Source organism: Perna viridis, chromosome 14 (assembly GCF_037379345.1).
Source record: "Perna viridis isolate PV_CMFRI_1.1 ecotype Kerala chromosome 14, ASM3737934v1, whole genome shotgun sequence".
Classification (NCBI taxonomy): domain Eukaryota; kingdom Metazoa; phylum Mollusca; class Bivalvia; order Mytilida; family Mytilidae; genus Perna; species Perna viridis.
This window is the reverse complement of record NC_142458.1, coordinates 18,112,036-18,126,059: the sequence shown is the minus strand read 5'-3', so window position 1 is coordinate 18,126,059 and position 14,024 is coordinate 18,112,036. Positions and strand designations below refer to the sequence as shown.

The 14,024-nt window shown below is 32.4% G+C and overlaps 1 long non-coding RNA gene across 1 annotated transcript; it reads left to right on the top strand.

Moving 5' to 3' along the window:
* Window positions 1-543: 543 nt before the first annotated feature.
* On the top strand, window positions 544-11,330 carry LOC148598478 (uncharacterized). The gene is made up of 2 exons (XR_015918620.1): window positions 544-600; window positions 9,542-11,330. It is a non-coding gene; the product is annotated as an uncharacterized LOC148598478 (long non-coding RNA).
* Window positions 11,331-14,024: the final 2,694 nt, after the last annotated feature.

The following is a 14,024-nucleotide window of genomic DNA, read 5'->3' as shown; positions in this document are numbered from 1 at the left end:
TAACTAAGCATATAAAGAGAAAATCATGCAGAAATAAAATTAAAAAAATTACCTTTTCAATTGTGTACAGGAATATTGCATGTGTTAAGCAACATTTTGTGTGATTTGCGTGAGGAGCCGCTCAGAACCCATCAAATTGATCTTATTGTAATAGATTAATTTCTTGGCTATATCTATCACCTTTTGGTAGACAAACTACTCATTGATCCTCTTTTCTTGTCACCCAAAAAGTTATTTGGGGATATTAAAACAAAGCATAGTTCGGAGGTTTAGTATGTTGTCCCTATAACGTAGGTGTATTACAATTCTACAGCAATAACATTTTATTCCAGTGTAAATGGACTTTACTCATATATCTTCTTAGGGACAAGCACAAAGGGATGAACACAACCTACAATATGTTTAACTCTCAGACAGGAACAAACAAAATTCATGTTTATCACGCGTTTTGTCTGGGACAAGACTTAAATTTGATTCGTCACTTGTCCTTTATACAGACTGATCTTATACCATGTTCAGGTACCGTAAACACCTAATATTGATTCCATTTAAAGTGTTATTATATTTTTTTTACTTCCTGAATTGTCATAAAGCCATACTGTGAGTAAAAAGTTTCTTAATCATCAAATCCAAGTAAATTTGGCCAATATTCGTTGTCAATATAGTATTTTTAATATAACCAAAGGGTATCGGAACACATTGTTAATTCTATATAATCATGTGTGTTCATTTATGTAACGTCTCATATAGGGTGTGAGCATCTCAGTTTGGCATATTATATGTAAATAAACTATTGTCTTTGGGGATGCTTATCTGCAAAATATAACTCATAATTCTAGCGTGTTTTCATGAGTCTTGAATCGACATTCAAAACTGCAATTGATGGTACACTATGCCTTGTAGTTATTACATGGTAAATTGTGTATGTGTGCATGCGTTAATACGTAATATGCTTACAAAACCATATGTCTTACAAAGTTTTCCACTGACATACGTCTATTACATGTCTAACTTTATAAACGCATATCAAAATTGATTAACTACAATATGTGGCAACCTTTCTAAATGGAAAGTTCATTTACATTTCACTTGTCTGTTTTCTTTTGATAAAAAGTTATTGACTGTTACAGACCATTTATGTGATAAACCTTCAACTCGCCACATTTCCCCATGTCCCATTGATTAAGATTTGTATTTGTTTGCACCAGTAATATTTAAAAGAAATAAAACATAAATAAATCAAATATAATTACATGAAACAAATGACCAATAAACAAATAAAGTATCTTGTCATCCTCTTCTATATATGTATAGAACTTTTTCGTCATAAATTCTTTAAACATGTTTACCGTGCTTATGTTTCATATCTTACATCGGTTCTATTTAAAGTATTACTTTATTTTTTACTTTCTGGATGAATAAAAGACATATTTTAGACTTATTATAAATCTTCTTTATAGGATAAAAGTGTAAATTATTGTGTGCTTTCACCATCTTTGCTTTTTAGCATATCCCAATATACTTTGCAAAATTTGTTTAACTTGAGCACAATGTTGTATACTCGTATCTTTTCAACGAATATCCGTTCAAATAAAAAAATGAAAATAATGTCTAAAAAATACTTTATTACTTTTTGTAGAAAACCACGATTTGTGGTATTTGTTTGTTTGTAGTGTACTTTTTTTTAAATTTAAACATCGAACAACAAAACTGCTAAGCAAACGATCATATTGAATAATAGGTAGATACAGTCACTATAAAAATGAAATCAAGAATTCCAAAACATGTAATGTATAATACAAAATTGCATTTTGGGGATAAGTGATATACGATATATTGATACATTTCTTTCAAGCTCCGGCAGTAAAACTTCTAAAAACTTCAGACTTTTATTCCACATATGTTATTTAAAGGTAAAAATGTGACGTATTGACGGTTATTCAGTATAAAATATAATGTATGTAGTAGAGTGTAATTCATTATGTAAGACACTTAGAAAGCACATTAGTCTCGACTGCGTCTATGATGATACGTCTACCTCGTGTGTTACTTTGACGTATCACTCACTTCTCCAGGAAATATGTGTTTTAAACAGGTTAAAACCCATGTGTAAAAATCCTCAAAGTTTATTGTTAGAGCTTTTTGCCGTCTGACTGGTTAATCTGCAGAATCACAAATTAGAATGAAAAAAAACTACTGGGAATTTCGACCCGAGATACTGACGACAACAAAATAGTATTTTAGAGACTATCGAATAACTGACTGGACGGACGGACGTAACGTGAATAGTAAAATCTAATTGCGTTGTAGTTATCTTTTTTTTCACGATAATATGCAAAAAAATAGAAATGTTTGATGTCTGAATGCGGATCTTCTTTTGGCGAAATTTCAAAAATTACATTAGATTTAATCTCCTTTGTTAATTTCTTTAAATGAAATTATTCGCAGCTTGCGTCAGAAGGATAATGCAGGTTTTCGAGTTCAAAGGAAAACACGCGAGCGCTTTGTTATAAACAAACAAACGAAATTCAGCCGATACAAAACAAAAGTATAACATTCTGGATTTTCTTTTGGTTTTAAAGGATCAGCCTACTTTTGAATGTTAGTGTTGAAATTAAAATTTATATTTTAGTAGTTATACAAGTTTGGCATATGATTCATTTGAGCCCTTAGAGGTATAGCCTTTACTGGACGTGGTTTGCAACGTCAGCTTTTCAAGCTGGAACAATTTCCCAATCGAACAAATCACAAGTCTATCACACAATAACTCTGAAGGATCTGTCAAATCTGGAATATCGGCCAACATTACTTGTTCCGGAGGACTGAAGAGCGTCACAAGTCTTACCTGTGAACATTCTAATCAGTTAATGCAGTTGTCGCGGTGTATATAGATGAAGTAGCTTTTAAAACTTGTTAGAGGCGTTTGTCTTTTTATTTAAGGTGTCTGAAATAAGATTCTTTGTCTGCGACATCAATAATATGTAAAGGCGGAAAAGTGAAAACCAAAAAATGAAATTTTAAGTAGCACTCCAAATAAGGATCAAATGTGATTCATGAATAGGGCCTACATATTTTTATTTTTTTATATTTTGTTTGAAATGTCATAGTAAACATAAATAAACATGTGGTTTTTCATATAACCCGTGCTCTTAGGAGATAAAAATTATATAGAATGCACTGTAAATTTCAAAATGAAGAGAGATAACTCTGTAAATAGTGCTTAAAGACAATAGAATCTACTGTATTTTCAATATCGATTATCTCCTAAGAGCAGGCAGATTTGAATGAATAATTACACATTTCATAATATAGACCCACAAAACAACTTAATTACAAAAATAAAAATATGTAGCCTTTCTTATGGTGTATCACATTTTTCAGGTTTTGCATGATTCTTACAAAGACAGCTACTTAATAGCTCATTTGAAAGAGCAAAGTCAGTCTGATTGTTTCGGAAATCATGTCGTAAAATTTTTAGTGTGGTCACTTCACACCGAAAACTCAGGTCAAAGGTCATGTAAATTTAAAATTTTACATAATTTTAAAAGAATAAAAACAAATCTGTTCTTATGAAATAACTATCGATCTATGCATGGACGAAATCAACAATTATTAACTGGTAGTGACGCATATTTATGTCTAACTTTAATCCCCTTACAAAAGGCTGATTTTGTACATTAAAGTTTGTCTTCTTTAAATGGCCTAGACATTTCTTTTATTTTTTACCGCATTCAGGGCATATATATTCAGGTAAGATTTATCCTAAATTTTGAGATTTATGCTTAACGCTTTTGTGGAAGAAAAATTGCCTTAAACCGCCTAAGACAGATCAAGTGCATTTTTCAATATTGCACTTAATTCTTTAAAGTTGTACTTTTACATTATATTTTAAAACACCCATTAGATCTGTAGTTATTTACGAAATAATCAAACATTTTTTTTCAAATAAATTGTGTTAAAAGCTGAAATATTGACTCTAGCATACTATTCACTGCAGACTGAAACCATCTCATTTTTGTAAATTTCCAAGTTTTCACGCTTAAAAAGAGGGTTTGTAGTAGTTTTCTCGAGTAAGCTGGTATCACTTACATGTACATCAAAAATACTTGTTATTATGTTTTCCAAACGAAGTGAAGGACTATATTGTTTTTGTTCCTTTCTTTTCTTTTACTTTTTTTCTTTTTTCTCCAAAACTTTTGTTCGAGAGTGTTCTCAAAAGTGGGTATACAGAATGAAACCAAATTTAGCACACACTGACACAAATCGACTACTATTTGAAATTGTGCAATCCAACATAGCCAGCATTTAAAAATGACCACCGCTTAAGGATGAAAAACAAAATTATAATAAAAGGGGGGGATCATACAGACTTGATTTTGGGTTAAGAAATTAGGTCACCTCAAGAGATTTTGGTAGGCAATATGGAAATTTTAAAAATGGCCGCCGGTCGAAAATTCTAGAAATTTTTTAAAAATCGAAAAAGGGAGTTGTATTGACTAATTTTGGAAGCTCCTGAGACAAATGAGAATTTTCTAGGAACGTATTCGTCAAACACATCCAGTGCTAGTTAAATTAAATGTAGTTTTTTATGAAGTATTTTGCGATGATTACTCAGCAACATCACCGTCTTCAGGTTCAGTGATATCTTTTTCAAGAGTATTGATATTGTGACAGAGGTTATTATTTTGATATGAATGTAAGACAGAACAATTCATCTCTTGCTCTTTGCTGACACATGTGCGTAAACATGCCTTTTTGCCCTTGCATTAACAAATCAGAGAAAGTCAGAAGCCATCTAACCTTCAAAAAGTACAGGCATACGAACTTACGACCGTCTAGTAGGTAAGATTGAGAAATCTTCATGATTATAGCCATATGAAAAGTCTTTTTCTCTCCGATTAAATCATGGTCTAAAGTGTTGGTGAGGTTTAAATGCAAAGTCGTGTACCGAAGGTTCTGCTTAAGCCTTTACCGTCAAATAAGTAGTCATAAAAAGCAGATGATAAACAGTATTACCAAGTAAGGGTTTATTGGAAATCCTGAACAACACTTATCAATGAACCTTAAAGCAGCCTCCTCAACCATTCATTATTTCATCAGAAAGCAGTTTGTGTAATGTTTTCTTTTTTGTGAGTTGTCCTTTTACACATTAAGCAATGAGCATTACTAAGCGGAAAAGCTGCTTTCTAATGAATTGGCTAAAGATTCAAAAGAACTGTGTACATCTCAAATTTCAATTTATTAATATAGAAATAAAACCAGTTAAGGTTAATAAGTGCACAATTCTAAAGTTCATAGAAAGTAGGGTTGTTGTATATTTACGAAAGGTCTTCGAGTTGACATTACAAAAGTCATTATGGGAACATCCACAATTGCATTTGACAAGGTCACCAGTGCAAAAAGTCAAACTGGTGTAGGTGATTAAATGTGTATACTCCAAAGAGAAAGTTTTCAAGGGAAAAACCTTTCAATTATTTAACAAACAATTGAAATACTAGCTTTAAATACAGTTTTTTCATTATCATTCAGTAGTCCTTCGAAATCGTCCTCCGAAACCATCGGGATGATATCAAAATCTCGCGCTGATAACAAATATGAATTTAAAATACACATTTGCTAATTTATGATTTTCAGGAATGTGTACCCATTCTAGAAGGAATTCAATCCACACGAGGCATTCGAATATTCAATACCTTAATGACCTTACAAATTGTGCCAATAGTTTCTAATAGTCCAAAGCTAGACCGATCTTCGGTTATTAAAGACAGCTGATTTTTCGGTTGTTAAAACAAATGACCTCTATGATAAAGGAAAACTATTGACCAAACTTTACGACAAACGTGATGACTTTTCATTCAGAATTGTCAACTTTCCTTTCATCTGTGGAAACATACCTTCGGCTCCTGCGTATGGAGTGTTCATATCACAACTCATAAGTTATGCCAGACCTTGCCGAAACTACGCAGACTTTTTGTATCGCGCTAGAACTCTAACAAATAGGCTTCTGGAACAGGGTTATGTTGCTACAAGATTGAAGTCATCACTACAGAAGTTTTATGGTCGTCATCATGAACTCGTGGATCGTTATGGTGTATCCATCAGCACCATGAAAACTGATTTATTCAACGGGTCATAGTTTTCCTTTTATGAGCAACTCTGCGAGTGTTTCTCGAAAAGCAGAGGACGCTTACCCTACCGATGCACCTGGTCCATGCTCCCAGTTTTAGTGGAGTCCGAGTTCCTCATTTACTTTTGTTACTTTGTATGTACGATTTTAGTTATTTTATGTTCTTTGTTGTGTATGTCTGTTTTCCATGTCTGGTCTTTGTCCCTGGATTACATTCTTTTGATTACCGCTATAACCTTTGTTCCCTTGATTACTCTAAAGAAACTTAATGCTTTTGTTTCCCTTTTTTTTTTGGCTGTGGATGTTATTATACTTGTTTTTCTTCCTCAGATTGTGGACATTGCATTACAAAGGTTATCTAACCTAAACCAATGACTCGTGTATTAATTTCATCGAAATCGGGAAATCCCCTTTTGCAAATAGTGCGTTTACTAAATAAATACACATCGTTCAAACGGAACTTCGAGAAAATAAGGGAGTGATCGTGATTCACTAAACTTTCCTTCGAAGGTAGTGACTTCATATCATACTATTGTAACTCATTGGTACAATAGAATAATAGTAGTATACATATTTTGTAAAGAATCAGACTCATAGGAACATCCCCTTATGTGAATCTTTTTAATAGAGGTTTCTTTATTGATTTAGTGAGCTCGCAGTTCATGTTAGCATCATGCAGGGAAAATTGATACATGCATAGAAAAGGTATAATGGTATTATTCTTCTTAAATTGTTTATTGTGGTCCTTAATCATATCCTACAGTGATCAAAGCTTTAATTGACCCAAGCTCGGAAGCAGGTCTGACGTTCGTAACTCACTCTAGCTCTAGATGCTACTGTCAGACATCTCAGAAAATGCCAAGTTGGGAAAATGTGAATGATTTAACGTAAATTTTATCCGATGATCAAACGACGTATGATTTGAATAATTTTTGAGCATTCCGAAAGGCCCATCTGCAGGGAAGAATCGAACGACTGTCGCTCATGAGAAATATAATTTAACTTAGTCATGAAGGAAAAAAGTATGGAAACATTTTTCCGCCAAAAGTGTCCCTATATAATGAATAATTTGTTTTTAGACCAAATTGAACAGATTTCAAAAATAAAACCCACGTAGCTTTTGCACATTTCTCATCTAGATTGCTACTTATTTTTTAAATGTCTATAAGAAACAGTTAGTATTGAAGTTAATGTTGTTTTCCGTTATTGATTTTCCGTTTTTTTAATGATGTTTTTCTTTGGCAAAATATTATTAAAAAAGCATGCAAACTGAAAAAATTAAAAACATCGACCTAGCATAATGGATAGTTATAAATATGTCTGTCGCATTTAACTCAACCTTTTGAACAGTATGTAAAACTTGAATAAAAAGTTATCACTTCCATTTTTTAAATGTCGCCATTTTAAGCAGGGCATCCACCACAAGTGCAATTAACACACCAACAATTAAAACAAAAATGAAAATAAATATATGGGTTGACTCTTTTTTCAAACCATACAAAGTTTGAGTTTAGTTCTTTACTGTAGCTCATGAAGGATGACTTTTTTTAAATCTTATTTTTATCCGTTTCTGGTACAGATAATCCCTCTGCGTACACTGCGAAATCATATCCTTGCATTTTATAATCTAAACTTAAGTTCAAGTGGAAATGAGATTTAAAAAATTGAATATTAATACACTTTCATTATGTGGAATAACCAGATCTTGATTACTACATATCTTAATCACTTCTAATATATTTATGTTCTGTAAAATGAATATTATGGCTAATATGATTTGGTTATCGAGAAAAAGTTGGTACGGGTAACACAATACTTAATAAATATCGTTCGAGTTGTACTTGATATATTTAAAAAAATATTGAAAAGTATATATATATATATATATATATATATATATATATATATATATAGATATATATATATATATATATATATATATATATATATATATATATTTGATAAAAGATTGAAAAGGTAATATGGCAGAGTTTACAATAGGATGGTTTGGTAAAAATATAACAAAATAATTATGTCAAAGCGCATAACATAGTACTTGATTCAAACCTATTGACAAAGCGACCAAATTCTGTACATTAAACCCGTTTTGTGAGAAAAGGTTAATAGTGTAGTTAAGTAAAGTTAAATAAATGAAAAACAAGTTAATATTCAATTTACAAATGCCTGTTTTGTCATTAGATATTAGAATTTAGCATTAAATGATTCAAAATCAAATATTAACATTATGAAATTAATTTTTATTTTTATAAATTCTACAACATTCAAATGTATTGATCTGTTATATTTTAACGTTTCGTGTAAATTAATACTTTGAAAGTTATTGTCCTTAGTACCCCCAGTTAAAATTCCCTTCCATTATACATCATACTTATTCTCTGTTTTCATCTCCCTATTCCTAACCCCAATCCACACCTCCGGTAGCCAGATATTTGGAAGTTTATCTACTAGTACTGTTCTGTTACTCGTGCTTTGTTGAAATCTCGACTCAAAAGCATCATACCTCGTTGTTGTTCTTTTTTAAATACAAATGCATAGTTCTACGTGCAGATTTCTTTGTAAAAATTGTAAAAATCACAGTTCTAAGTCTTCTTAAGACAAGGACGAAAATTTTATCAAAATACTTGAAATTATTTTTATAGACAACACGGTCTTGCTTGGTGGACAGATTTTCTTTTTCAGAAAACGGTAGATATTCAAATGGGAACTAATTGTGCCCCACTATTTACTTGCCTTTTAAATTTGAGCGCTCCTTTCGTGAATATACCGGTGGTGATAAGCATTTGCATGTTATAGTGTCATAATCGGTAAATTAGTGGTCGTATCTGTTTATAGAGTTATTTACAAACAGCAATTATCACTCATTTTTGGAAAAAAACAGTAGTTTTCAATTAAGGGCTGAAAACTTAAAAAGAATTCGGTAAGAGACCTTTTGAGATGCATTTTCTCTTACCCCTGCTTTAGGAGTTTGTTACGTAGATATTTATTGCTTTCAAGAAAATCAGAGTTGGTAGTATTTGCTCTAGCATGTCTAGTTTAGCGAATCACTCGTGAAATATAAACACATGATATAAACACTCCTATATACATGAGAGGAAGAATAAATTGCTGCACAGGTATGAACAAATTGCTACACAGGTATGAACAAATTGCTACACAGGTATGAACAAATTATCATTTTAAAACTAAAGTCGTAACTTCTGTCATAAATCTTAGTATTGAAATGACCACTGCTGCCGAATACGAGATGTAGGTTTCATTTATCTCGAGCTCTGGAGGGTATATTGAAAGGGACCATTTACCAAAAGAAGGTTTGTTAATGGAAAATACATCATTAATATATCTGTATATGAAATCAAAGGATTAAGCATCTTATATAGTTTCATTCTTTTATAGATTCTGAAGAATTCAGTTTTGCATAAATACAGAAACAAGTCTGCTAGGAGAGGAGACCAATTAGTGGCCATTGGAATGCCAAATTGTTTCTGCAAAAATAGCTCCTCTAAATCTGACAAATATGTTTTCGACGAGAAAATCAAGCATGCTGCAAACCCGCTTTTCTGTGTAGCACACTTTTACCCTTTTGAGATGTACTAGAAACAATACATGTGAATTAGTAACTTAGAAGAACATAATTTCTCGAATCAGTAAACTATTACCGAATAGTATAGGTCCTTTTAAACGAGATTTCAATCTATCATGTGGCAACCTGATGTAAACAATTGAGACGTCAAAAAATGCGGATTTTGTTTTTTAATTTCAAGCAAATCTTGCTGACTGCTGACGATAACTTGAAATGTGAACTGGCATCTTTCATGCAAGATGAAAATCCAGCTATACACCCTTGTTTGTATGGATTGGTATGACGTTTGGGAATCCAATACAAATAAGTCCTCACATTTATTTCGATATTGAGAGAAGACATGAAGGACTTATGGTTTTACATGATTTCATCTTTTTCATTTGTAGGTGGCATTGCCTTTTTTTATAAATGCCCGAATCCTTGATAAGGCCATTGAGATAATGGGCTTAGCAAACAAAAACATAGTTTGAAGCTTTACCCGCTGGGACAATTACATATATGTCACGCAGTGAAAAAAGGCATTCAAGTGCCTCATGATCGTTGAATAAGGACTTGGGTTTATTGACACAATTCTTGAGATTCTCAAATCGATTCCGTAAAAACGTTCGGATTGTACATATACAAGCTGACCAGAAATTGCTTCTGGTTCATGATCTTGTATAATCTGAAACAGCCTCTATCACGGTTTTGAACTTATGTTTCCAACTGAGGCTCCGTGGTTCTCTAATTTGGTAAAATGATACACTACCTTACGTATGAGTCCATTCTCGAAAGAATGGCGTCTTTCTTCTTGCAGCGTTGCCATTGTATCTTAACAACTCTTAACCTTGTACACATCTCTTCGTTATAGCAGGTTTTATTCAGTTTGTTCTAACCTTCATCAAACAGAACAAAATTGTAGAACAAAGACAAGGTAAACAATGCACAATTAGCAAAAAACTTAAAACAACAAAATTGACAAGTACAAGTAAACAATCAACAATGAACAACTTGGACTTAACTTCTTTAAATTTGATAGCATGGAACATGTGCTCCGGTAGGGTAAGAATCCTCTACTTTTGTACATTGTAGATGCTTATATATGCACAGCTGTTCAGGTAGAAACCGCTTTACATTAATGTTTTAGTCCAAATTATATGTGTACTAGAATTTATAAAAGGTTGTATGTTTCTGGTTTCCGTGTCTAGTATTATCCTATGATTATATTGTTTTTGTATTTTCTCTCGAATCTTTGATCCCTTGATTACATACTAATGATTTACAACGTCTCCTACATTAAATAGATTTTCTTTTGTTTTTGATAATTTGTTAAACTGAAATTTCTTTTTGAGATAGATTTTGGTCGGCGGGTGTTTCTAGAAAGCAGAGAACGCTTACCTTACCGGTGCATCTGTTCCATGCTCTTGTTACTTTGTATGTATGATTTTAGTTACTTTATGTTCTTTGTTATGTATGTTTGTTTTCCATGTATGGTCTTTGTCTTTTGATTACCGCTATAACCTTGGTTCCATTGATTGCTCTTTGAAAAGTTATATGTAACTTTTTCCTAAATTTGATTACGATTTTTATGTATTTTTATTGTTAATATAACGGTTAAACTTACTCGGGCTGTGCGATACTATTTTCTTGATATAACACTTTCCTGGTAGAAATGTAGTAAAGTCATGGTAAAAGAGTAGCAACCACGAAGTCTACTAGAAGCAGAATTCTGGTGATAGCACAACAGCAACGTGACATTATGGTAATAGCATAGAAATTCATTTATCCTTTACTACGACCATGCTGTGACCAATAAAATAGTGAGATCTTTGTTTGATCATAATAAATACTTCATGATCATGGTATAGTATGATGGAGGCTTCTGCAACCATGCTTTTTTTATATATATATTTACGTAGAGTTAACCTACTAGTCCTACCCTAACAGCTCATATGTTAATACATTATGATAAAACAATCCATGAAAACGTCTATAATTCTTTTAAAAAGGGCATTTTATGTGAAGCATAGAGCCAGCTTTATATCAGTTGCATAGAGAAGGAGACCTGACGGAAATCATTTGTTTCAAGTGGTGTGTCATTTATTCCATGCTGGAGATGACAATTTTGATAAGAAAATGAACCTTTATAGAGAATGATTTTTGATGGCTAGGTTGCTCAGGGAAATTTCAGTTATGTTGGATTCGAAATTAAGCAAGATGAAAATAGAATCATACTGGACCGTTTTAATTAAATGAAAAAAGCTTTGAAATTTTGAACTGAATAAAACAAATAGCCTGAAATAAAAACTCACCTTTAATTAGACGAACAAACATATTTTTACAAATTGCAGTTCAGCTGACTTGGGTCTCTATCTTGTTTTTGGTCTAATTGAGTTTAGCCCCAAATTGAATAAAACAACTGTTGATGACGCAAATAAGACCATGAAAACAATCAATAGACTTAGATATCTAATTAGCATTGTAAGATTCCCAACACTTAATTAAAACATTCTAAAGAAGTCACCTTTACACATGCCTCTCTTGAAAAAAATGATGGAACAGGCAGTACACAAGGAGCTATGTAATGGATTAAGTGTAGTCCAGGAAAGTGTTGTCCATTTTGAAGGCATTCAAGGAAAAGGAAAAGAGTGCTCAGATCAACTTTGGCGCTGAGGCTCTAAGCTGACAAGAAGTAATGGAAACAAGCCATAACTTCAGGTATAAGTTAGAGAAATTCTTGTATTTACAAAAAGAACAATTGCAATATATGTATTTGTAGACAATAACAGTGTAATGGAGTGTATTGATCAAGGTAAGTGGATGACAAAAAAACACTGTGAAGTCAGCCTCATGTCTTGACCTACACTTAGAAACCGATGGTAAAGGAAAACTATTGACCAAACTTTACAACAAACGTGATGACTTTTCATTCAGAATTGTCAACTTTTCTTTCATCTGTGGCAACATACCTTCGGCTCCTGCGTATGGAGTGTTCATATCACAACTCATACGTTATGCCAGAGCTTGTCGAAACTACGCAGACTTTTTGTATCGCGCTAGAACTCTAACAAATAGGCTTCTGGAACAGGGTTATGTTGCTACAAGATTGAAGTCATCACTACAGAAGTTTTATGGTAGTAATAATGAACTCGTGGATCGTTATTATGTATCCATCAGCACCATGAAAACTGATTTATTCAACGGGTCATACTTCTCCTTTCCTCGTTTGTCTACACCGGACTTGACTTTTTATGAGCAACTCGGCAGGTGTTCCTAGAAAAGCAGAGGACGCTTACCCTACCGGTTCACCTGGTCCATGCTCGCAGTTTTTAGTGGATTCCGAGTTGCTCATTTACTTTTGTTACTTTGTATGTATGATTTTAGTTACTTTATGTTCTTTGTTGTGTATGTCTGTTTTCCATGTCTGGTCTTTGTCTCTGGATTACATTCTTTTGATTTCCGCTTTGATTAGTCTTTTGTATAGATGTAGCTGTAATCATAGTTTAATTGTGAGAAGAAAAAAAACTGTGGTGTTAGTGAACAATCTAATTGTCAAACTGGTTTACCAAAACTGGAGCTAGTGGTTATGATATGTTAAATGGTTTGCAGATTGGACACATAATGAATGAATTTGTATTATGAAATTGTGTAATTTGGTTTGTTTAATTTAAGTTTTTATTTTTTATTGTTTGTTTTACATTTTTCTTTTCTTTTGTTTTACAATTCAAGAACAAAAAAAATACAGAAAGTAGAATTCATGTAAATGTGATTTTTTAACAATGTGTGGTTCCAAGAAGAATAACTATAATTGATCTGTAATTATCTGCCCTTGATTTCAATATAGCTGACTAAACTGCAGTGTGAAAATAAAGAGATCACAAATTGTATGCGAAGGATGGGAACATTTCTATTGACAAAAACCCAATTATATTTAACTTTAATTATCACACATCACAACATTGCAACCTTACAGTTGTACATATATATTCAATGTGCATCTAAAAAATATTGTTTAATGCTAAACCGGATGTGTTTGCGAGAAGAGGCATACTGACATTTAATATTTGTACTTGAGCTACATACAAACATACTTTGTAATATTAATAGATGTCTACTTAGAAACTGCTCTTACACTAGTGAATCCTAATGGGTACTTGAACAGAAAACCAGACTTCCTTGTAGATGTATACAAGTTTATGCATAATAAAGTCCATCGTTTTATATTTGATAAAACAGTGGTGTGCATGTCAGTTATCTTATATATTACATTCATGATGGTAACTCCCGACAATATATACTACACAAACTTATACTTAA